This window comes from Felis catus, chromosome E1 (assembly GCF_018350175.1).
Source record: "Felis catus isolate Fca126 chromosome E1, F.catus_Fca126_mat1.0, whole genome shotgun sequence".
Lineage (NCBI taxonomy): Eukaryota > Metazoa > Chordata > Mammalia > Carnivora > Felidae > Felis > Felis catus.
In genome coordinates, this window is record NC_058381.1 from 54624009 (window position 1) to 54647788 (window position 23780).

The 23780-nt window shown below is 52.3% G+C and overlaps 2 long non-coding RNA genes across 3 annotated transcripts; both read left to right on the forward strand.

Annotated features, from left to right (window-relative positions):
* Positions 1-2211: 2211 nt before the first annotated feature.
* On the forward strand, positions 2212-14064 carry LOC109494453. Of its 2 annotated transcripts, none has more exons than XR_002149348.2 (4): positions 2212-2463; positions 3122-3213; positions 11979-12113; positions 13376-14064. It is a non-coding gene; the product is annotated as an uncharacterized LOC109494453 (long non-coding RNA). The 2 variants fall into 2 exon arrangements; XR_002149347.2 differs by having other exon boundaries at positions 2214-2463; positions 13472-14064.
* Positions 14065-20479: 6415 nt separating this feature from the next.
* On the forward strand, positions 20480-23120 carry LOC123382010. Its single transcript, XR_006589736.1, has 2 exons — positions 20480-21703; positions 22840-23120. It is a non-coding gene; the product is annotated as an uncharacterized LOC123382010 (long non-coding RNA).
* Positions 23121-23780: the final 660 nt, after the last annotated feature.

The window sequence follows — 23780 nt, forward strand, 5'->3', positions numbered from 1 at the left end:
GTGTTTGTCTCATGCTCCCTTATCACGACTGCTGATAAGCAGGCATACTCTGCCACTCTGTGAAATGGGCCCGAAAACCCCAGTGCTGGTAGGCACAGGGTGTTGGTCTTTAGGTGAAATCCACAAGCACGGAAGTGACGTAAAGGAGAAAGCGGGAGTTCTCTGCAGGCGAACACAGAGAACCACGGCCGGGCCTAGGCTGAGTGCTCCCTTCAGCAGAGAGGGGACAAGAAACAAAGAAACAGAAGACAGACCTCAGCGGAATCCCAGGCATCGTTACTCCCCCCACCCCACGCCCGCAGCAGCTGTCACACCCTAAATCTGGGAGCCCCTCGCCCCACCCCATTCCTGGGAAGGCAGACCGGGTGAGCACGGCTAGCGGACAAGGACACTGATGTCCGTGCTACCTGTGACAGTCAAGTCATTCCCTGGGAGTAATCCAAGGCCCCCGGATCTCCCAGTCTGTCTGAGAGCCAAGGTACGGCAGAAATCGAAGCATGTAGCATCTGCAAATGATGACAGTGACAACGGTCCTGCCGAGATCCACAGCCCCCCTTCCAGCCCAGCCCAGCCCAGGAAGGAAGCCCGAGAGCCGACTCCCCTGGAGCTAATGTGCGCCCCTGGAAGGAACACCTTTCTCCACCTGTCCCTGCCTGGGGTAAAGGAACCACAAGTCCCTAACAGAGACAGTTCCTGGTCCTGGCCACATCCGGTTGGCCAAAGCCCCGAGGCCGCCCAGGACCACTTTTTAATTCTTTTGCAATCAGCATTTTCCTTTCTTCATTTGCTGGTTGAATAATGCAGCCTGTAAGAAAAGGGCCCTCAGCACAATTCTGGTGCTCGTTTACAATGGAAATTGGGAAAACGGGCGAAACGCATACTGCAAAATGCATTTAAAAGAAAATGATTCAATTGGATTTGGCAGCTCTGATATTCAGGACCAGAAGGAGAAAATCTGTCTATGATTTGAACATGTATAATTAAGATGAAAACCTTAAGTACCGGGTGCATTTCTTAAGATGTCACCGGCTCTGTTGACTCCGGGCGTTCCGATCAGTGGTGCAGAGCATTTATTTCTGAAATCTGAATAGCGTGAGTGAGACGCCTTTTTAAAACCAGCACTGGGTGCCAAGTCACAGCCTGACACTGCACAGCTCATCAAGTGGGGCGAAGGCAGGGGCGGAAGGCAGCGAGAGTAGAGTGCCTCGGGCCCGGCTTTGATCTTTCCCCGGGGTGTACCCCCGAAACATTCGCAGGCTGACTGCTCGGGCAAAACTGGATCCGTTTGCTGTGTCCTATTTTGGTTCTTCTTCTGGTGCCGACTGGTGTGCCAGTGCCCTGGGAACTGGTCCATCCCGAAAACAGAGAGCCCGCTGTGAATGCTTGGAACCGTGGGCTTTCAAAGACGCAACCTGGTTTCGTGGGAAAAGCCAGGCGTAAGAGCCAGGAGATTGGGGCTCACACCCCGTCGTCACTCCTCGCTCCCCGTGTGATCTCGGGCAGCTTCCTTGGGCTCTCTCTCCCTGCCTCAGCTTCCTCATCTCGGAAATGGGGCTAAATGTTAGCACCTCCCTCGTGAGACAGGACAACTATGTGAGGTTACTGGGCAACTCCCAGCACCGAAGCGCCACTGGCTGCTTGTGAGCTATTTTTCTCCTTCTCTTTGGGCCCCTCCTTGAGCCACTCAGAATGAGCTCCACTAGTCCAGCTCGCCTGGCCCACCGGGCCCTCGGAGCTTCTGATCTGTGCAGAAACCGGATATCATGACAAACTCACTTGCCGTTCGAGATGACTCAGTGACAGAATTTCTGGCAGCCGGACAGCCTTCTCCATGGAGGGCTGGGAGGCTTCCCGAGAATGACTCACAGACAGAACCTGGAGGCTCGGGCGAGCCACGTGACTGCACCTGCCTCATGACTTGGGAGTGCCTCTTCCTGATGGAGGCTGGAATCCCTCTGGGGACTCCTAGGGTCTGCTCTCTGTTCCTTTCCAGATGGGAGAGGAAGGAGGAGCCCTGGCCGTTTTCCTTCAAGGTCTGGCCTTCACCGGAGGGACTGTGTGTGACAAAAGCACTCTCTCCACCCCCTCCCCAAACAGCCTGCCTTTTTCTTGGGGTGACAGGAAGGGAGGAGGGGAGGGCACATGGGGAGCCGGTGCAGGGAGAGAAAAGGAAGAAGCAGTAACACAGGAAGTAACGTCTCACGGGCTGTTGCAAGGCCCCCAGAGCGGCTGCACTCCCTGGGGCACTGGCCAGTGCTTCCCTCCGCACACCTGCAGCCTACCCAGTGGGTGCAGCCCAGCCCCGATCCCCAAGGCCGACAGTCCTGCATCATGGGACCAGAAGAAGCCAGCCTCCCTGTTTCCAGCGAGAAACCACAGCCCGTGTGGTCTTCATAGAGCAGGGAGGAAGCCCCTTCCACCGAGGGTGGTCTCTGGAAACGAGCTCAGGCCAGTTCTGCACAGGTGGGGAAACTGAGGCCCGCCGTGGCTCAGCAGAGCCCAGGCACGGTGGGAACCCCGCACTCCCAGGCCTCCTTCTGGCCCAGACCACTGAGCCACACTGCCCGCCTGGGTTCCAGGGCTTTGCGGTTGTCCACACAGGTGGCTTCAAGCCCTCCAGCCCTGCCTCTTACCAGCTCTGTGACCTTTGGAAAGTTCCTTAGTCTTCCTTTGCGTCTGTCTCATCACCTATAAATGGGGTAAAAGCGCTTTCCTCTGAGGTGTGCCAAGAACCCCGCGAGCAGAGCAAGCACGAAATAAATGTGAGCTCCACCGTCCTTTTCCTTCCCTGTCCTGTCTGCGTTTCTCCCCTTCCCCAGAGCCACTGAAAGCTCAGTAACACCCGTGCCCCTGCTCCCACTCATCCTCCTGCACAGCGATGCCCCCGCATGTGACAGGGAGCCCCTCGGCGATGGGGAGGCCAGGGCTGGAAATATGGGAGGAAACGCCCTCTGATTCTTAAGGAAAGCCCCAGGCTTCAATCCCTAGGAGAAGCGAGAAGGGGCCCGCGGTCCCCCCCCCCACCCCCAGCCCACCCCGTCCAGAGCTTCTGATGTCCTATAGTGTGAAAAATTAATGTTTCTGGTTTCCTAAGTTTTGTTTCTTGCTTTTTACCTTCCAGATCAGGCATAGCTTGCAGGAACCAAAGCAATCCCGACGAGCAAGGAGGAGTGAGGGAAGGAATCCGAGAACAAGCGAAGCAGAAGTGACAAGGTGATGTTCTGTGCTCCACAGCTGTCCCAAGGGTGGGGGGGTGGGCGAGGGCGAGCCTGGCCGCTGTGGCCCCTTAGTGCCGGGGACGATGGCCGGCCATCCAGGTTGACCAAACGGGAGGGGCTGTGTGGGTACCAGCAGCGGGGGGCGGCACCCAGCGACTGACAGTCCCAGGGTTCAGGGCTGCTGTCTGTTCAGGCCTGAGGGTTCGCAGACCTCACCCCCAGCGGCGTGGAGTGTCACCTTGCCCTCAGTGATTCCGTATGTCAGGGAAGCCAGACCAGAAAACGTAGGAGGAAATGCCCTCTGGATGCTGAGGATTGTCCTGTAAGACTATATTCTATGGGGGCGCCTGGGTGGCTCAGTCAGCTAAGCGTTTGCCTTCGGCTCCAGTCATGATCTTTCAGCCCGTGAGTTCAAGCCCCGCGTCGGGCTCTGTGCTGAGAGCTTGGAACCTGCTTGGGATTCTCTCTCTGCTCTCTCTGCCCCTACTCTGCGTGTGCTCTCTTTCTTTCAAAATTAATAAATAACCGAAGAAGAAGAAGAAGAAGAAGAAGAAGAAGAAGAAGAAGAAGAAGAAATTAGAACTTTTGTTGGCGGGCGGTTTCTGTGAGGCTGGACTTAGGCTGGTTTATTAAGAGTTCTGTTTTGTTCCTGTTTGTTTTCACCAAATGCACACCGTTCTCCCTCCTGCACGAGCTCTTTGGCGTCCAAAGGGGGAAGCTGATTCTGGCTTTTCTTACTTCTCCACCCCCCCCCCCCGCCTCACCCCACCCTCCCCACCACTGCCTAGGGAGGACCCTGAACTTTGGCTTAAGAGTTCAGAGTATGCGTTCTGGGGACAAACCCAGAACCCTGGCCGGGCACCGCTTAGGTGATAGTCTCGGGCAAGGTATTGAACCTCTTCACGGCACTACCAGTCACCTGCCCCCAGAGCCAAAATCACCAGGGACTCCCCTACCCCCTGTAGCTAGGTCTTGAACATATGGGCAGTCCTCGTCAGTGAGAGGCAAGGGAATCCACTGAGGTCTCTGGGAAATATTGCCTTGCCTCACTTTTTTTTTTTTTTAATTTTTTTTACATCTATTTTTGAGAGACGGAGAGAGACAGAGCACGCGCAAGGGAGGGGCAGAGAGAGAGGGAGATGCAGAATCCGAAGCAGGCTCCAGGCTCCGAGCTGTCAGGGCAGAGCCCGACTCGGGGCTCGAACTCACAAACCGCGAGATCGTGACCTAAGCCGCAGTCGGAGGCTCAACCGACTGAGCCACCCAGGCGCCCCAGCCTCACCTTACTTTTTAAGGGAGAAATGGAGGAGGAGGAGAAGGAAGAAAGAGCAAGAGGGAGAGGAGATGGAAACCCTTGCCTGTTACTCCTTGCTGCCTTTGAACACAGATGGGTGAGGAGGTGAGGCTTGGGCCTCTGCCACCATCTCGTGATAAAATGGAAAAGCCAAGAAAACCTCAAGAGGCTGCCTGGCCAGAGCGCGGGCGTCACTGTGTTGATGTGCCCCCAGATTCCACACCAGATTCCTGTGATTTCAGTCACTCGTAGCTGGGTGCTGTTCCGTGTGGCCGGATGCATGGCATGCACACCCTTCCCAAGCCCTCATGTGCACAGCCACAGGGTAGAGAGGAACAGTACCGGCCCCGGGACGGCATAGCTCATGTAAAGTGTGCGGCAATGTGCACTGCACGAAGGATGTCCCCAGAAGGCACTCCCTCTTCTAAGCCCAGGCGTCGAGCCCCCCCACCCCCAACATTTCTGGAAGGCTCCCTGAAGCCCAGCCCGGTTGCCAAGGCAGCCACCCCGGGGCCAGGATTCAGAGGGAGGCTCGCTGGCCCAGAACACCATCCGGGGGGAGCTCCTGCCCAGCGACCCAGGGAGGTGGGGGAAACAAAGCATGAGGTCTTGGGAAGGGAGAGAAAATGTCAGGGAAGTGAGCCAGAGGGCTGCGAACATCTGACCCCTCCAGAAAGTGCTGCTGAGGCGAAATGCCAGTCGGGCTTCGCTTTCAGCCCCTGATTGCATTAATAAGATAATGATGAGTCATTTTGCTCTGCATCCAAAGAGTGAAGCAAATTACCTGTGTCTATATTGCTTAATGACGGCGGCACTAACAGGACCTTTGCAGCCCGCTGGACCGAAGTTGACCTATTGCAGGAGGCACGCTCGTGCCCATGGGTTTGCCACTTGACTGAAGCCATCTATCAGGCGGGGAGTGCACCCCTACCACGCGCTCCCCATTAGCCCTTGTCCTCCGCCACACTGCCCCCACCTCCCTAACGGGCTCTGGCTTTCTTAACCTGGTGATCCCAATACCATTAGCTATTTCCCGGACGCGAACCACTGGGCCCCCGTTAGCCAACGTTCAGGCATCACCTTCAGGTGGGAAGTTTCCACTTTGGCTACATTTCCCCAGACAAGCGTTCATCCGAGCCAGAGTCCTGGACCCCCTCTCCCCACCGGCAGGAAATGCCCTTGCCTCCTGTGGCCTTCGGAGCAGAAGGTGATGAAAGAGATTGGGACACAGCCAACCGCGAGAATCTTTCAAAGGCCAGAGAGGCGCTTCCGGGTTTTTTCATCATTTCAGGGTCCATAGACTTTTTTGTTTCATTTCCTTTAATTAAGATATTATTCCCATACAATGGAGTTGACCCTTTTAGAAAGTGGAATGCTCTGGGAGTTGTAACAAATGCATACTCTGACAGCACTATTGCATACAAGATGCAGAACGGCTCCATCGCCCCAGAAAGTTCCTTCGTGCCCTCTGCGGTCAACTTTTTCTCCCTCTCCCAACCTCTGGCCACTAACCTGTTGTTGTTAAAGTTTTTTTTTTTTTTAAGTTTGTTTATTTGAGAGAGACAGAGGGAGCATGAGAGAGAGCAGGGGAGAGACAGAGAGAGAGGGCGAGAGAGAATCCCAAGCAGGCTCCGCACTGTCAATGCAGAGCCTGATGCAAGGCTCAGTCTCATGAACCGTAAGATCATGACCTGAACCAAAATCAAGAGTCGGATGCTTAACAGACTGAGCCACCCAGGCGCCCCAACCTGGTTCTTTTTCCCCCAATGGTTTGGTCTTTTCCAACAGGTCACATTCACTGAGTAGTGTTGAATCTAGTTTCCTTTGCTTAGTAAACTGCATTTCAGATGCATCCATGGGGCTATGTGTACGATAATTGACTCTTTTTTACTGCCCAGTAGCTTCCACTGTGTGGGTGGAGCAGGGGCGGCTTGTAGGGTCCATAGGTGTTGAATAGGCACTTACCTATCCTGAGCCAAATGCTTGACATCTGTTATTTCACTTAATCCTCAGGAAAAAACCAAAGGCAGGCACCACGATCTCCATTTAGAGATGAGAACATAGGACCACAGGGCTAGAAAGAGGTGAGGGTAGTCTGGATACCATAGATGGGGCTGTCCAATCCACCTTCTGTGCATTTCTCGAATGAGCAATTCTGGAGTCCCTCCTGGAGGTGGGGCGGTGTACGGGGTGTGGGGGTGCAATGCAGAACCACACACGGTCCTGCGCCAGGGGACTTAGTGTCCAGGATCGCCCTTCTGCCCGCCTTGCGGGGCGAGTGCTTCGAACTCTTGCACCTGATGCTTCAATGCCCCGTTTCGTGGGTGCGTGGCCCTGGAAGAATGGCCCTCCAGGATGTGTAGGGAGAAAAGATTCATCCATAACATGCTGGGGAACCACTAACAGGAAGCAGAAAGAAGAGGCCATCAGAGATGCGTTTTCCTGGCACGTTTGTGCTCTTGAAACAATGAAATTGCAGGTTTCACTAGAGACGTGGCAGCCAGTGCCTGCGAGTAAATATAGTTATCCCCACGGCTTGCCGCCCTCCGATGCCCACTCTCCATCGTTTGTACTTAGGCGGGAAAAACAGAGAAAGGAAGGGAGGGGTGGGGCATTGGGGAGGGGGCTGCAGTCCCAGCTCCACTGACTAGGATTTGCTGCCACCCCCTCCCTGTTACCTTCCATACCCCCGTCCTCACCCCTGCTCCAGGCAGCACTGCCCTGAGCCTGCTATCCCAACTCCCAGGCTCCCATGAATATACCCAGGGAAATCCCAGGGCAACACACCGTATAAGCAACTATTTGCCAGTTTCTATATCCCCAGGGGGACACGCAAGAGTGGCCCAAGGCCCTGAGGCTCTGCTTAGGGACTTGGGCTCTTGGGGTCTGCCTAGCTTTCTCTGAGCAATGACTACCCTCTCCACACTATGCTTCTTGGCCTGAGCCATCAGAGTGTACCCCAAAATGGAGAATTCGGGGCTACAGGTCTCCATATCATTTCCTCCTGGGATCCCAGGCAGCAGGTTCACTGGACTTCATTCCACAGGAAAGCGCCCTTAGACATATTCGTTCTCTCCACCTCTAGCATAGACCTAGTTGAATAAAAAGCATCAGAGCAATATTTAATGACAGATGGGAGGGAGGAAAGGAGAAGGGAATTGAGGGAGGGAGGAAAGAAGGTTGCAGAAAGCCAGTCTCAGTTTCTTATTTAGCCAAGAAAAATGTGCATCGCTCCAACGTGGTGAAGAGTGGAAATATTGGAATCGAACACTAGGTTGGATCCGTATTCTACACTTGTGAGCTTCACTGTACTTTTCTGAGACCTGGTTTCCTCTCTCCAGATCTTGGAGGAGGGTGGCAGGAGATCATTTAAAAGACAGCCAGCGTATGGCCCACAAGAGCAACCCATTTAGAAGTGTTGGTGACTACTACCGCTTTGGGTTTCCAGAAAGCTCTTCTGAGCAGGCCTTGGTGCAAGCCGGCCTGCACACAGCGTGTGCCTCCAGAACATGTGTTTCCAACATTTCTCCCAGAACCGGGCCCTGTGTGTCTATATTCAGTGTCTGCCCTGCTTGTGAGCGGGAGGCCAGGGCGGATGGGAGTGTGCGGGGTTTGTGAGAGCCCATGGTCCCCCCCCCCGGAGCTGGCGCTCGAGGAGGGTAGAGAAGGACTTTATTAAAATGGATGTCAGAGCTCTGGTCAGGCCTCATCCAGCAGCTAACACTAAATTATTAAACACTGGCAAGGACGCCGGGGGCTTTCCCACTTGCTGACAGATGGCTTTCCACCGAATCTCTGTGCATCTTCTTGATGTAATATCAACAGGGGGTTGAGCACAGCCCGGGGGAGGCAGCACTGGAGAGAAAACCCCACTGCAGACCCCCACGTTCATGGAGAAACCCCCCCAAGATGGAGATGGTCTGCCTTGTCCCTTCAAGCACCTATCCTGATGCACTCACCTGGGTCTGAGCTCCAATTTCCCCCTCGCCCGGGGGCTCCCTGAGTCCAACAGGGCCACCAGACCTGCTCACAGCATCAACTGTAATAATTAATGTTGCATGAGGGCCTACTCTGTGCTTGGGATTTCACATGCATTGCTTTATTTAATCTTCCCACTGGTCCTCGGCGAGACCGATGCCATTAATATCCTTTTATAAATGAGCAAACGAGACTCAGAGCGATTAACGGCGCCGTGTTGAACACTTGCTATGTGACAGAGCCAGGGCGGAGATCTTGTCCTCTGACGTCAACAGCCCTGCTTTTAGCCTCCCGGATCACGGTCCGCAGGCTCCGGAGGCCCACGCTGGCTCCCCTTGGCCTGCCCCGCCCCCAGATTTCCAGGCTCGTTAGCATGCAGGGACTCACCCATGTGGACTCAAAATGCCATGGCCCTCCCTGGAGACCCAAGAGAAGGACACAGAGGTGGGAAAGAAAACTAGCCCTCCCATCTAGACGGCCCCCCCTCAGGAAGGCGGGACCCCAAGAATGGAAAAGGTCTGTTGCCAGAACCCAAGACATGTGCCCTCTGCCCCTGTGCCCTGGTCTCCTGAAGTGGTGCCCAGCCCGCCCCTTGTCATTACTATTTACTGTAATCGCTGCATTTTATTGAGCAGTTACTCTCTGGCAGACATTAGGGTAAAGTTATTTAAGTCACTTCTCTAAGATTTGTCATAAGGAACGTAGGGCCAGTGAAGTGATCTGAATATGGCCGATTTTTAGGCCCCTCCGACTCAGGGGCTTGTGCAGAGCCGGGATTTTATCGACTTTGCAACTGAACAGAACCATCTAAGGATGGAAATCCCGGGCAGCGGCCGATTCCCACTCTTCCTAGAGCCCCCAAGCACCTGTGTCTCGGGAAGAATGGCGTGTGTCCAGGATCCCCAGCCTGACAAGACCCCCCACCCTGGAAGGAGGCGTGTGCCGTGTGCTCAACAGTCTCCCCGGGATGTCTTGCTCCAGCCACAAGGTCTCAAGAGGGTCCTTGCACTGAATCCGGTTTCTCGGTGAGGACAAGGCCACCCCCCAGGGTACCTGCCAGATGACGCTGTGCCTGCCCTGGCCTGGCTCCCCAGGGCCTGCTCGTGAAGATCCATCCCTCCATGGAACTTTCCGGCTCTAGAGAACCCCGGCCCAGAATCCTTGCGAACTTGCATGTGCTCCCCTCCATCTGGTCCTCTCAGTGGACGCTCACATCCCATCTGAGCAGAACACATCTAAGCCAGGCCTTTGCCCCCGGCAAGGAGGGTGAGACTTTCTGGAAGCTTCACCCTCCAGCTTCTTCCTTTCCTCTCCTCACACCTGCTCACGGTCACTCCCAGAAGGAATTATTTTTAACAGATGCCCCCTGCCCTTCCAAACCCCCAAGGGGGAGAAACCCGTAAGGCAGCTGTTTATTAACGGTACTCGGTGTCATTAACAGCCAGGCATGTGGTAAAATATAGATTAAAGCAGGGAAGGCAGGAATCACGCTGCCATTTGTCCTGTTCCGAATGTCATTATGCGTTCCATCGCGGCGTATTACCGAGATGATTAGTGGCATCAAATGACTTCTGAAAAATGATTATGTGCCATTAAAAGCATTAGTCTGTCTGAAACCAGCACAAACAAATGGCCGTGCAAGAATGAGTCATTAGCTGGGGAGGCTGGGTGATGTGACAGAGAGCTGCCCGTGCGCCAGGCAATTAGCACGGCCAACAGGTTGGGGAGGCAGGCCGCCGAGCCTGGAGCCCATGCCCGGCTGTGGGAGCCTCGGGCCCCGAGGACAGCAGGGCGCCTGTGGGAGTCCAGCATCTCCTGGGGAAGCCTGGGCGGCTGGGTTTGCTTAGAAGGGCCTGCCTTCCCCACGGCTGCGGTAGAAATGCCACGGCCAGGCCCGGGATGATGGCGAAGCGCGGCCGATGGTCTCCGAGGCTACAGGAGGCCAGACTGGGGGAGAGACAGAGAGGCGGGAGCGACACAGTCACAGAGGTGTGAGCGTGTGGGTGAAACTCCACAGCAGAGGCCCCCCCGGGGGGAGTCTTTTAATTGACAGCAGCAAAAAAAAAAAAAAAAAAAAAAAAAAAAAAGGCTCATGGAATCACTGTGTAATTTACAATGACAAGAACATATAGAGAAGCTATAATTTGAGAGATTAAAAAGCATTTCTTGAACATATACCAATACAATGGCTTTGATGTGACAGCAAAAGAAAGAAAGAACAAGTGAAAAGGGGTGGTCTTTATCTGTTTTTCCAGAAGAGCCCAGCCCCAACCAGTCCTTAGGGGGAGCCAATGGCATTCGTGTTGAGTTGCGCTTATCGGGGACAAAGACTTGGTTTTGAGGAGATGTCAGGTGCGGTTCCCCTGTTTCCCCGCCCCTTCCATCACGACAAGTGTCCAGGCCTGTTCTGTGGGGGTCATATTCCTGGGGCGGCCACCTCAAAGCTGGCTGGGCACATTCTTGGCACCGCTAACTCACCTGGGTCCCTGCGGCCGCTGCATAATCCCACGCGGGCCTCCCTCCCCAGGGCTGTCACGGGGCCCTGGTGTGACCCCAGTTACAGGGACTCAAGTGTCCTCGGCTATTCCTGGTGGAGAAGTCTGGACGCAGAGCCATGGTGCTGCCCTGTGGACTTTCGTTTTCTCATTTTGAAGAGTCTGTAGAGATTGCCAGGGGCCAACGTCCAGCTGTGCAGGCTCCAGGCCTGTGGTTCTCCACCCAGCTTTGAGAATCTTCTGGGAAGCTTTTAAAAACCAGTGATGCCCGGGCCCTGCCCCTCCAGGGTGAAGAAACGATGATGTAGCCCACCCATTCCCTGTTACAGATAAAGAAACCGAGGCTCACAGACGGGCAGTGCCCAGCACAGGGTCAGAGAGCTGCTCAGGGTAACAACCAGGCCAGGAGCCAAATGCCTCCGAAAAGCAGGCTCCCAACCGTTCTGCCTTTCCTCTCTCTCGAATCCCAAAAGCTGCTCCTACCTGCTACTCCAAGGCCGATTGCGGCAAAGCCCTGAACCCGGCGGCTGTCGATGCTGATTGACACCTGTCACAACCTTGCTTGCACCGCAGACCTTTGAGGCCCAGCCCCTCGACAGCCTTCATCTGCCTTTGCTGCTGCCTTTCCATTTCCAGAGCCAGAAGCATCTACCGCCTCAAAAAAGTGGCCGATTTCCAAAAGCCCTTCACCTCTCTTCCCTCCAGGCCTCACTGGGGACGCGCAGCTCATTCTGGAGAAGCCGTCGTGCTGTGCTGTTTTTCATCTTTATCGAACTTGGCTTTGTGGTTCTTGTTGCCGGGGGAGGGGGGCCTGTGCTGGCAGTTCGGAAGTGCTGAGCTCAAATTGTCTTTCCCGCTCCTTACCTTATTCTATTAGAAAAACACGAAACCTCTTTCCTCCACTTCTTTGTTTTCTTTTCTCTCTCTTTCTCGCTAAGACGGAGAGCAACGTGATATTTGATGACAGCTGTGTTTGTGTCTTGCTTACAACAGGTCGTGAATGTCTGTGAGGTTAGCCCGCTCAAGACCAAGCCCAGCGTCTACAGATTAAAAGCAGCCATTCGTCTCAGCCCTGCTTCTGGGGCTGCTTGCCCTCTATCGACCCCTTCCTGACACTCAGAGGAATTGGTAAGACTCCTAACGGCCTAGAAGCTCTTCAAGATGTCTCACATCAGTCTCTCCCACTGCTGCTCAGTCTTTCTGCATCACACCAGTTCCCATCCTGTCTGCAGAGGTTAAGGACACACAGGAAGGCCACAGGTAGTCTCTCTCTTCCAGCAACAGCCAGCCACAGGCAGCCTTGAACTTGGTTGGGACAGCAATCTCAAGCCCTGCTGTTCTGGGACGTGCTGAAATGGTACCTGGGATGCCCAGCAGGTTCAAAGCACTCCATACGCATGTTGACATTCTCCCCTTGTTTATAGAACTTTCCTCGGGAACAGACGGAGAATGTGGGTGGACTCCGTCCAAAAGATCTGATTGAAGCACCTCTCCATTCAGGATCTGCAGTGGTTCGCAAAGTCTAGGGGATGCCAGAAGCACCTACTGAGTGGAGGGTCCTAGTTCCGAGCCACATGGGCCTTTCAACATGGGCAGTTTGATGCATCAAAGTGTGCAAAGAGGCAATAGAGTCTACAAATAAAACAGAAGTAGTAATCTCTTGGAACCTGATCACAGAAGTGGCATCCCACCATATTAGAGGCAAGCAGCTGTGCCCACACTCAAAGTAGGGTGGCGGTGGGGGGATTCCACAGGGAACAGCAGGAGGTAGGGAAACTTGGGCGCCATCTTGAGTCTGCCCTTCACAAGATTATTTATATCTGTGCTTCTAGGGAACAGCAGTGTGAGGCAGGGAAGGAGGAGAGCCAATTCAAGGATGTGCTCCGTGTCGAGCTGGGCCGCAAGGACAGGCGCCCAGAGCTCAAGCTTACAGGGCTCAGGAGATTGTTTGTCCCAAGAAACACAAGGGAAAAGCATTGACCATTGGTTCCCGCCCCCCCGGCCTCAGCTCCTCCATGCTTCCAAGCTGTAGGTGTGTGATTCCTGAGCAGGCCCCTCTGACATCTCATATGGTGCCATCAGAAAGCCAAGAGCAGGATCAAGAGTGGCCTGGATGGGCCAGGGGACAGGCACTGACAGGGCCAGCTAAGGGCCACACAGAACGGACAGCCACAGCAGTGGCTGAAGAAGGAGGGCCAGAGAGGAGCACAATGATGTGCATGGTGTGTCTGATACAAACCTCTCCCCGTAACATGTGTGTCTACACAGGCCTCTGCCGGGGTGGGGGGTGGGGGGAGGGGGTTGGACAGAAGCCACGGCATCACCATGAGTTCAAAGAGACCTAACACAATGGCGCCACATCCAAATTCAGTATTTTCTCCCACCCACAGGCCGCTCTTCCACTGACCATTCTCCTCCTGGACCCTCGGCTTCACCTCAAAGTTGACCAACCCCCTGTGGGTTCTCTGTTCTCCTTTGCAACCCAGGCCTAACATGCAGGACCAGCCACAAAGCTTGGGAGCACAGCACAGAGTGAAAATGAGGGGCCCCTTCTGAACACGGGGCCTGGTATGACTACCATGAAGCCAGCAGGTCTGCGACTTCAGGCCCTGCTCCAGTCCCTCTCCCTCTTGGTCCTGAAGCTCTCGACATCTGCGGCTGCCCTTTTCCTCTCAGCCTCCCCAGGTCCAGCTCAAAGAGTCTTCTATGCATCTGTGCTCCTGGAAGAGGGAACTTCATCCAGGATCTTGCAGATCGCCCATCCGTCTTACTGCAGACACTGCTCTCCACGACTGTCTTCCTGAAGCACTGGCTTAAGTACTCCCTTGGAGGAGCAGAGGGGTGGGTGCACAGAGTCGGAGTGTGCAGTGTGCAACCTGCATAGCTGTATGCAGCAGCCTCGAGTTAAAGGAGGACTTGCCCAGGAACCAAAATTAGGTGTCCAGGAAGGTCTTCAGGCAGAGTTTATGTGCCCAGGACTAGTAACAAGAAGTGACCCTCAGATATCATATCACTTACTATACCCCAAGCCCTGGTTAAGTTTTTTGCACGTATTAAATAATCGATTTCTTTCTCACAACTTTGAAAGAGTTACTTGTGTTATTCCCATTTTACAGAAGAGGCCCTGAGGCAGAGAAACCTGTCCAGGGCCACAGGGTCAGCAGAAGAGCTGTGATTTGAGCCCAGTCAGTCTGTCTCTCAAGTCCATTTCCATAACCACTACACCACGCTGAGAGTGACAGCTTCAGCTACCAGGGGATCAGGCAGGTGTAAAATTTTGAAAGCCTGACTGTGTTATGCATTGTTTGCAGTTTGAAGAGGAAGGTTTACATTTCATGTATTTATTTCCTTTACTTTTTGCTGAAATTCCTTTGGGAAATTCTAGCCTAGATCAAAAAAGGGTGGGAAGGCAAAGGGAGATAGATAGGTAGGGTGGGTGGATATCTAGATGGATGGGTGAATGGATGGATAGATGGTGGGTAGATGGATGGATAGATGGGTGGATGGTGCATGGATGGTGAATGGGGTGGATGGGTGGGTGGATGGATGGGTGAGTGGATGGGTAGATGGTGGGTGGAGGGGTGAATGGTAGGTGGATGAATGGGTGAATTGAAGGGTAGATGGTAGGCAGATGGTGGGTGAGTGGGTGGGTGGATGGATAGGTGGGTGTAGTGGATGGGTGAGTGAATGGGTGCATGATGAGTGGGTAGATTGCAGGTGGGTAGATGGGTGAGTAAATGGATGGCTGGTGGGTGGGTGGATGGATGGACAGATGGGTGGAGGGATGGTGGGTGGGTGGGTGGATGGATAGATGGGTGGAGGGATGGTGGGTGGGTGGGTGGATGGATGGGTGGGTGGTGAATGGGTGGATGGTGGGTGGGTGGATGGATGGATGGGTGGGTGGAGGGATGGTGGGTGGGTGGATGGATCATGGGTGGGTGGATGGATGGATAGATGGGTGGAAGGATGGGTGGGTGGATGGTGAGTGGAGGGCTGAATGGTAGGTAAATGGATGGTTGAATTGAAGGATGGAAGGTGGGCAGGTGGTGGGTGACTGGATGGTGGATGGATGGGTGGTGGATGGGTAGGTGGGTGGATGGATAGATGGACAGAGATAGAGGGGCATAAATGTCCAAAACTGAGGCTATAAAGAAAGGGAAAGGAATGGGGAAAGGGTGAACCCCTAGGCCAAGCTTGGTGGTCACTATAGAGAATAAAAGAAGGAGCCCCCCACTAAGGTCAGTCAAAATCCTATTTCATTTCCAAGGCCCAACAGAACTGTTGAGTACCCAGGAGACCTCCCCCTTGAAACTGACATGGAGTCTACCTAAACAGGAGAGTGGGAGGCTGTTTGTTTCCAGAAGAGAGTGTATGCCAGGCCTGGCACCCTCCTAAGAGGTCATCCTGACCCAATGAGAACAGCAGTGTTGCTGGGGGACAGCCAGCCTGTAAGGTCTCACTTCCAGAAGCAGCATCTGGCAGGTTGCCATGGGTTCAGGAGTCCTAGCTGACATGGAGTGGTTGCCTTGGGGACGTTGGAAGAGGCAGCCCTTCTGGCCAGCCTAGGTAAGCAAAGGAAAATTCTCCGGGGAGCCTAAGAGGAAAACCACCAGGCCACGTGGAGCGGGCCGTACAGTCACTCATACTGCTGTTTCTTTTGTCTATTAGGGGGGTGCTCTGTCTCCACCAGCTTCCACCAGCTCAATGGCAAGGATAATGGGGTGAGGGGAGCCCTGTATGATCCAGCAACTTGGGTTTGAGTCACTGGAGCCTGCATAGAGGACTCAGGTAAACGGAGAGTCACAGCATCATGAGCTTGGGTATGAGTGGGGAGGTCCGTGGCCAGCTATATCCTTGAGACAAGAAGGACAGCCACCTCCTCCTGCCTCTGGTGATCTCTTCGGTCGTGTATCCTGTGGTTGATAAAGTCCACGGTCGTTTTCCCGGGCCATCATTTGTCATTTCCACCTGTGGTAAGTCACAATCTGTTTTTCTCCAATTGGTCAAGACTCAAAGCCCTCTCCCGACACACCCTACTGGCCCCTGACCCCACACTCTTTGCAGGATCACCCTTGCCACCCTTGCCCATCCCTCCTCAACTGGCCGAGGTGACTCTCCTGGCCTCCAGCTAGCTTCCCAGCAGCTACTTTGGACAAGTGCAAACCGAGGATGATGGGGACAAGGGGCATTGGGGTTCCTTTCTGTCTAGCATGCCAATAAGCTGTCTGATCAGTTTGGATGTGGTCACACCCAGCCTATAGTGGGGCAGGAGCAAGATGCACTCGGAAACACAGAGGAGAAAGTCCATCTCGGGTCAAAGCCAAGGAAAGCGAAGGCTAGGAATGCAGTCACAGTTGGGGATAAAGCTGGGGGACGGGGAGCAATGTGTTCAGTACAGAGGCCCTCGTGGCCCCGTGCTCTGTGCGAGAGCAGTTCACCACTTACCACCTGACACAGTGTGGCCTTCCTCTTAGCAGACAGACCCATGTTCATGACAGCATCCGGGATTTCTTCAGGGCAAGCTATTGGGGGGGGGGGTGGAGGGGGCCACACAGCTGGGGGACAAACTGACAGGTGCAGCATGGAGGACGCTGTCCCCAAAGCCACAGGTTCACATCTGCCGGCAAAACACAGCCTCCCTTGGAAACAAGCAGACATGCCTGCGTTCCCGCCTCTCTCTGGCACCGCCCTGACCACCCCTTCTACGTACTGACAAGTCCAAATCTCGTCTCCGCGTCAATATGCTTCCCCAAGTACTGGATGCCAAGTCCACAGCTGTCCCCCACGCTGACTGCACTTTGGGTGGGATGTGCCTGCTAACATTTACGGGGGCTCTCAGTGCACCGGTCATGTGTGGCTTCACTCAGAGAAGTCTCCCCTCCTCCTCTCCTCTCTGGTTGCAGCCACAACAAGCCTTAGAGAACGCATGGTGCCTCTTGTCCCTCTCCCTACATTCCATGCCTGTGATGCCACTTGGCTGTTGTTGATGCATGACCAGGGCCATCTGTAACACCAGCAATAACCCCAACCCCATGCCTGCAACAGCTCCCGGTCACTGCACATCTCCTATGTGCCCAGACGTGGGCCGGCTGCTTTCCATACTTTTCTTGGAAATTCTCGCAGCATGGCCTGAAGTATGTAGTGTTTCCCATCTTACAGACGAGAAAACTAAGGCCTGGATGAAGGTCACACCGCTAGGAGACCGGACCACGGTAATTATTTTGCAGTCTGCTTAGTGACCTTTCCTATCGTCGGACGTGTTAAAGGATAGCTTTCCCTGAAAGGCAAGATCATGACTCTCGTACTTGAACACGTGTTAAAGATTTTATTTGGTTTAATATTAGTGATGGAACCAGGCGGATATTACAGCTAATCCAAAGGAGAAGTCTAAAAGGCATAAATTTATACACAGCAAAGGAAAGTGGATGTGAATTTACAAAGGCTGCAACGGACTCATTCCTTAAAGAAGAGGGAAATCAATTGAACCACTGGACAGAATTTATTTGCATGTCTATAGACAAGAGTTATTTTGCTTTGCTATCAGTTATCTACAACTTACGGAGCCATAAAACAGCTCAAAGACACCAAAAGGCTAGAATCCAATGGCCTGCAAGGGTGTGCTCTGAACTGCCTGGTTTTCCATCTGCGACACCCGGTGACCTTTTGGGCTCATTCCAAATTTCCTTACAGGGACAAGTACTCTAACCAGATCTAGACAATCTTAGTACCTCACTCTGCCTGATCATAGCGGCTGATATCAGGATTGGACAGTCAGAATCCTTCCTGGGGATGGACTGGTTCACAGGCTCAGAAAGGAAGATGATCTCAGATGATCTGGTCGAGCTAAGGCTGCGGGCCATGAGGAGGAAAAGAATCTGGAAGAGGAACCCTGATTCCCAACTGGACTAAGCACCCGCCACATGCTGGGCACTGTTCCACACGCTTTCTATGTAGTGAGGAGAATTTAATAAACGTACGAGGAAGGTTCTATCGTCATTCCACTTCATGGATGAGGAGAAGTTCAGAGATGCTAAAGGCCTTGCCCCAAGTCATGTTGCTAGTAAGTGGCCATCAGGGGCAAACACGGACAGATTCCTGAGTCATTGCTCCAAGCTCTGTGCTATCCTGCCTTACAAAGTAACCTGGAAAAGGGGCGCCGGGGTGGCTCAGTAGGTTAAGCAACTGACTTTGGCTCAGGTCATGATCTCACAGTTTGTGGGTTCGAGCTCTGCGAGCTCAGAGGCTGGAGCCTACTTTGGATTCTGTGTCTCCCTCTCTCTCTGTCCCTCTCCTGTTCGAGCTCTGTCTCTGTCTCTGAAAAATGAATAAATGTTAAAAAAAATAAAAATTAAAAATAAAGTAACCTAGAAAGGAAAGCAGAGGTACACAATGACAGGTGACGACAGAGGACAAAATTACAGATGGGACAGAAGGCCTTCCAACCCCAAACATGCTGGAGACTTTAAGGGCTTCTAGAATACTCTGGAAGATTCTAGAGCCTTTCCTCTCTAGGATTCCTTGAGCAACCCCAGTATCCCTTCCAACCACCAAAGTCAATATTGCCACCCAGTTTTTGCTGAAACTCCTTCAAGTTGTACTTTTTTCCATGAACAGTCTTGACTTACACAGCCATTAGGTGACAGAGCTGAGTTTCGAACCCTCACCTGCTTAAAATGTATAGCTGTGTCTCCACATTTCTTCGCCTGCAAATGGGACTATTATCATACTCATCCCGCTGGGTTATTGTCAGGATTAAGTACATCAATCCATGGAGAGCTCTGAAAAGAATGCCTGGCACCTAAAGTCACTCAACACAAGTTAGTTTTATTATCAGCTCCATTTTGCAAACGGATACACTGAGACAAAAGGTGTTATGAACTTGGCCTAAGGTCATGCAAAGGTCATGCACTTACCACCATTTTTTGGCAAATGACAGAGCCACCAGATGAACCCAGGCAGTGATCAGAGCCTGTGTGCTTCACCTGGACCCCGGAGAGGACCTGGAGAAGTCATCTGGCCCTTCCTGCTGCCTTGAGCTGATCTGGCCCCTTCTGGTAGCCTGGACCAAAGCACCATGGCAGGAGGGCTCCTGAGCCTGAGCTGGCTCCTCTCCCAGCCCTCGTGCTAGAGCTGAAAGAACCACAGGCCACTGGGGCCTTCCAGCACTGCAGCAGCCAGGTGGGCAGAGCAGAGGGTCATCAGCTCCCATCTGGGGTGTTCTACAAATAGACCCACTCCCATCAGCCTACCCAGGTTCCCCGGAAGCACCTGTCCTGCTAAGGCTGCCTCCACCTCTTCTCCCTACTGTTTCCACTGTATGGAAGCATAAATCCAGTTAATGTGTCCAAAAAAGAAAAATCAAAATGTCAGATCTGCAGAGATGGTTCAATTGAAGGAATATTGATTGTCACAGAGAATATTCTCACTTTATTCACCTACTTAGTCTGCTCCCCTAGGCACATATGAATTCATCAAATATTGTCACAGCACATAATAATGCTCATTCCCGACATTGTTGTGACTGCTCAGTCTTCGGTCCTGCTCACGATGCCTGTCCCAGTTGGGGTGATGGCAGGGGGTGGGAGGAGGGACACAAGGGCAATGCCAAAGCATCACGTCATGGCATTTTCCCCCAGACAAGGTGCTTTCCCATATAGTGTCTGCTCTGATCTTCAACACAACCATGTGAGAAGGTCTTGAAGGATATAGGCATTCCCATTTTCCAGATGGGATCAAGATGTTTAAGCAACTCATCCAAGGCCCTGCTTCCAGCAAACTAGAATTTGAACCTTGGTTTTCAGACTCCAAATTCAGGGCCCCTTCCCCTCCACCCTGGACTTTGCTGCAGATAGCGGCCCTGTTCCAGCCAGAATTGGAGCTGGGTGGTGTTCTCTCAGCTTCCGCCCTGTTCAGTTGCCCCATGGATTATGCACCCATTGTTTGTTCATCCCTGGACATAGACTCAAGGAGATGATCCCTGGCCTTCAGTGGATCTCCATATCAACATGGAGAAGTAGATAAAATGTCTGGAGACTAACATGTTGAAACTATCAGAACAATGGACACCACTATCCACCATGGAGACTTGAGCCCTGACTGTGGGAAGTGGTTTATCAAGGTGACACTGGCACAAAGTTAGGGCTAGAGAACCCTGGGAAAGTAGCACAAAACTCCTGAGGAGCATCTTGGCCCGTTGTGACCCAATTGCTGAAGAACTGACTGGAAAGAGGGGTCAGGTGGCCAAGCCCTGGAGTACACCTACACATAAATTACAGGGTATCTCCAGACACCTTTGAGGAAAACACAGCCTTGGGGTGTTTAGACCAGCATTTCCAAAAGTATGTCCCGAGGAACTGACCTTCTGCAGCTCTGAAAAATTTTTGTGGTTGAATATGTTTGAGAAGCTCTGAGCTAATCAAAATTAAAGAGATTATTTAGATGTAAAGTTTGTCAAATCCTTTATCATTTCGATGACAGTGATAATGGTTGTGGTGATAATGATGGTGGTGGTGATGAGGAGGATGGTGATGATGGTGGTAGTGATACAATAATCGTCATCCATGGAGACTACAGCCCAATGCACCCAGCACCATACATGTACTAACACATTTCAGCCTCACATTGGTGCTGTTGTTACCCCTGTGTTACAGCTGGGTAAACCAAGATGCAGAGAGTAAGTGACCTGCCCAGGGTCAAGAATTCTTGGGTGGTGGGACAAGAGGAGAACACTGGAATCCCCAGGATGGGTGACATAACTAGAAGAGGTGTGTGTGGAATGCAATACTTCCCAGAGTTTGGTGGCTGTGAATCTACCCCTTTGTTTCTTCCCAGAGCATCTGCTAGGACTCAGGCTCTATGGAACTTTTGAGAACTCTGGTTTAAACAGTTGCCCTGACTAGCTAGCTCCAGTATTTCTTGAGCCCCCTTCAATGTACACTTGGAAGCAAGTGCAGGTTGATAAGGTTTCTCAATAGCTACTCTTATTCTTGTTCCTGGACTGCAGCTGTACTGCAGCTGGTCTGAATCCAAAAGTGGGAACTCCTGGAAGAATCCAGACATGCTAGCTGGGCTGAGCCCTTCTTCCTTGGCCACCTTGAAGCAGGTAGCTGAGAAAAGCAGATAGCCTTCACTGTCTGCTTCCTCACCACCACCCCTGGCTGAATACTTGTTCTGGAACTTCCCAACCACATGCAAAAAGGAACTTTCCAGGGGTTAGACTCAGCCCAGAGGAATAAAGATGCTAATCACTTTGGGCAGCTATCCCTCTCTCTCCACCTGGATCTCAGCCACACCCACCCACAATTTCTGGCTTGATTTAACATCTTGGCTGGCATCCTCAACAGGTGCACAAAGTGGGGACTTCATTCCCAGGAGCCTTTGCCAAAAGCTCCCATTCCCTTAGAGGGAGGGGGAGAATATGGCCTCAGTAGAATATCAATAAGAAGCTATGGTGAGAAGACATAGTTGGCCAGAGCTGGTGATGGGGTAATTAATTCTACTTAAGAAAAATGTTACTAATAATTAAATGTACTAATTAAGAAAAATTGGATCAGCTGTTGTTGGTGTAACACAGAAGCTGCAGCTTTGCTGACACATTTCTTGGGTAGCTTCCGGCTGGGACTAAATGCAGCAGACACTGTTGGAGCCCAAGAGAAGCCAGAGGAGATGTGATCTGGAGAGGTCTTCATGGAAGGAAGCAGCACACTTGGGAGGGTCTGGTAAGGTGACAGGTCCAAGAGGAGATGCTAAAGTAAGATAGACCCTGGTGGGCAGTTCAGTGATGGGAGAAGGAACATGGGGAGAGGCAGATCAGAGGTCACACAGGGCAAGGTATCTGATGGCCAGTAGGTGGGTCTTCAGTGGTTAGAACTCAGGTCAGGTGAGCAGACGTCATAGAAAGATGCAGAACTAGGGGCTGCTGGGTGGCTCAGTTCATTGAGTGTCCAACTCTTGATTTTGGCTCAGGCCATGATCTCACAGTTTGTGGGATCAAGCCCCACATTGAGCTCTATGCTGACAGTGCTGACCCTACTTGAGATTCTTTCTCCCTCTCCCTGTCCCTTCCCTGCTCACATGCATTCTCTCTCTCTCTCTCTCTCTCTCTCTCTCTCTCTCTCCCAAAATAAATAAACATTTTTTTAATGTTTTGGAGCTAGATAAAGGTACTGACTGTCCAACATTGGGAATGTACTTAATGATACACTTTAAAATGGTTACTTTTAACCATTGAGAATTTTACCTCAATTATTTAAAAAAAAAAAAAGTGGTTGCCTAAGATCTAGGCAGGACAGGAAGCCAGTGAGGATGCCCAAAAGTAGGAAAATGGGATCTGTCCCTTCCGAAAATATACATCAAATAAATTTTTTTGGAAAGGCCCGGCTTCCTACTTCACCTGTCAAGTGAGTGCAATGTTAGTGAGCTTTGTTAACTGGAGAACTCTGTATAAATGCAAGCACTGTTACTGAAGCACTATATCTGATCTCGTTGGTATTCTCCTGGACAAGCCAGCTCTGGGGTTCTAAACACAGTGGTCCAAAATAGCCATTGTTATTTAGGATGATGTAAATTAATAATGAAGCGGCTCTTCCCTGTTTTCTGGGTGCTCAGCACTGTAAACATACCTTACATGCACCCAATCAGTTAATCCTCTCAGCAACCCTGTGAGATCGTAGGATCAGAACTGGTTTCCAAATGAGAAACAAAATCCTGAAAAGTTAAATCGTTTGCTGTATGAGTTATCTACTGCTGGGTAACAATTCATCCCCAAAACTTAGCAGCTTAAAAGCCACAGTTACTATCTCACAGTTTCTGTGTGTCAAGAGTCCATGCCTGGCTCATCTGGGTCTCTATTCAGGGCTGCCATCAAGGTGTTGGCCAGAGCTGGGGTCTCATCTGAAGGCTTGAGTGGGGAAAGATCCAAGTCCAAGATCACATGGCTGCCGGCAGGATTCAGTTCCTTGAGGGTTGTTGAACTGAGGTCTCAGCTGCGAGCTGGCTATTGGCTGGAGGTCAGTTCCTTGCTAGGTGAGCCTCTCCAACAAGCCAGTTTCCTTCATCAAAGCACGGAAGCCAGAAGGCAATGGAATGTGCTAACAACACAAATGGCAATCTTATAAAGCCTGATCACAGAAGCGACGTTCCTTTACCTTTGCTCTATTCTGTTGGGTAGAAGCCCACACTCGAGGGGTGGTGGGGGTGTGGATTTATACAAGCACATGAATATCAGGAGGTGGGGATCATGGAGTGTGTGTGCTGGGGAGGACACCTGCCAAAGGTCCGCAGATAGTAGAGCTGAGCCACATAGGCCTTGGGGTTTTGAACAGGCTCAGTTTCACACCTACACTGCATATTCTCCATGTTCTTCAAGGGTGTACAGGGGTGGGAGGAAGCAAGGAGGGAGAGACAGAGACAGAGACAGATAGACAGACACAGATGTTTTTTATAGAAAAAAGGCTGTGCTGAACTCTTTCTGGCCAGGCCTCCCTGATGAGGCCGGTCTTCCAGGATGCAGCCCAGAGCTAGGGCTGCCCCCAATATTAATGGTGTCCTCATTAGAGTCATGTGCAATGCTGCATTTTAATTGCTTAGCAGAGCCCTGAGCACCTGAAGAGAAGGCTTTCCATATCCTTCTCGTCATGACTATTAATAGGCTGGGAACATTCAGGCCTCCTAAAGCCCTGTGTTGGCAACCCCCCTCCCAACACTAGTAGTTCAAGTCTTCTTTATACCAGCCCCATAGCTCTGCTGTGACCAAGGGCAGCACCTGCTCTGTCCCTGAAGCTGGTGCCTGCTACC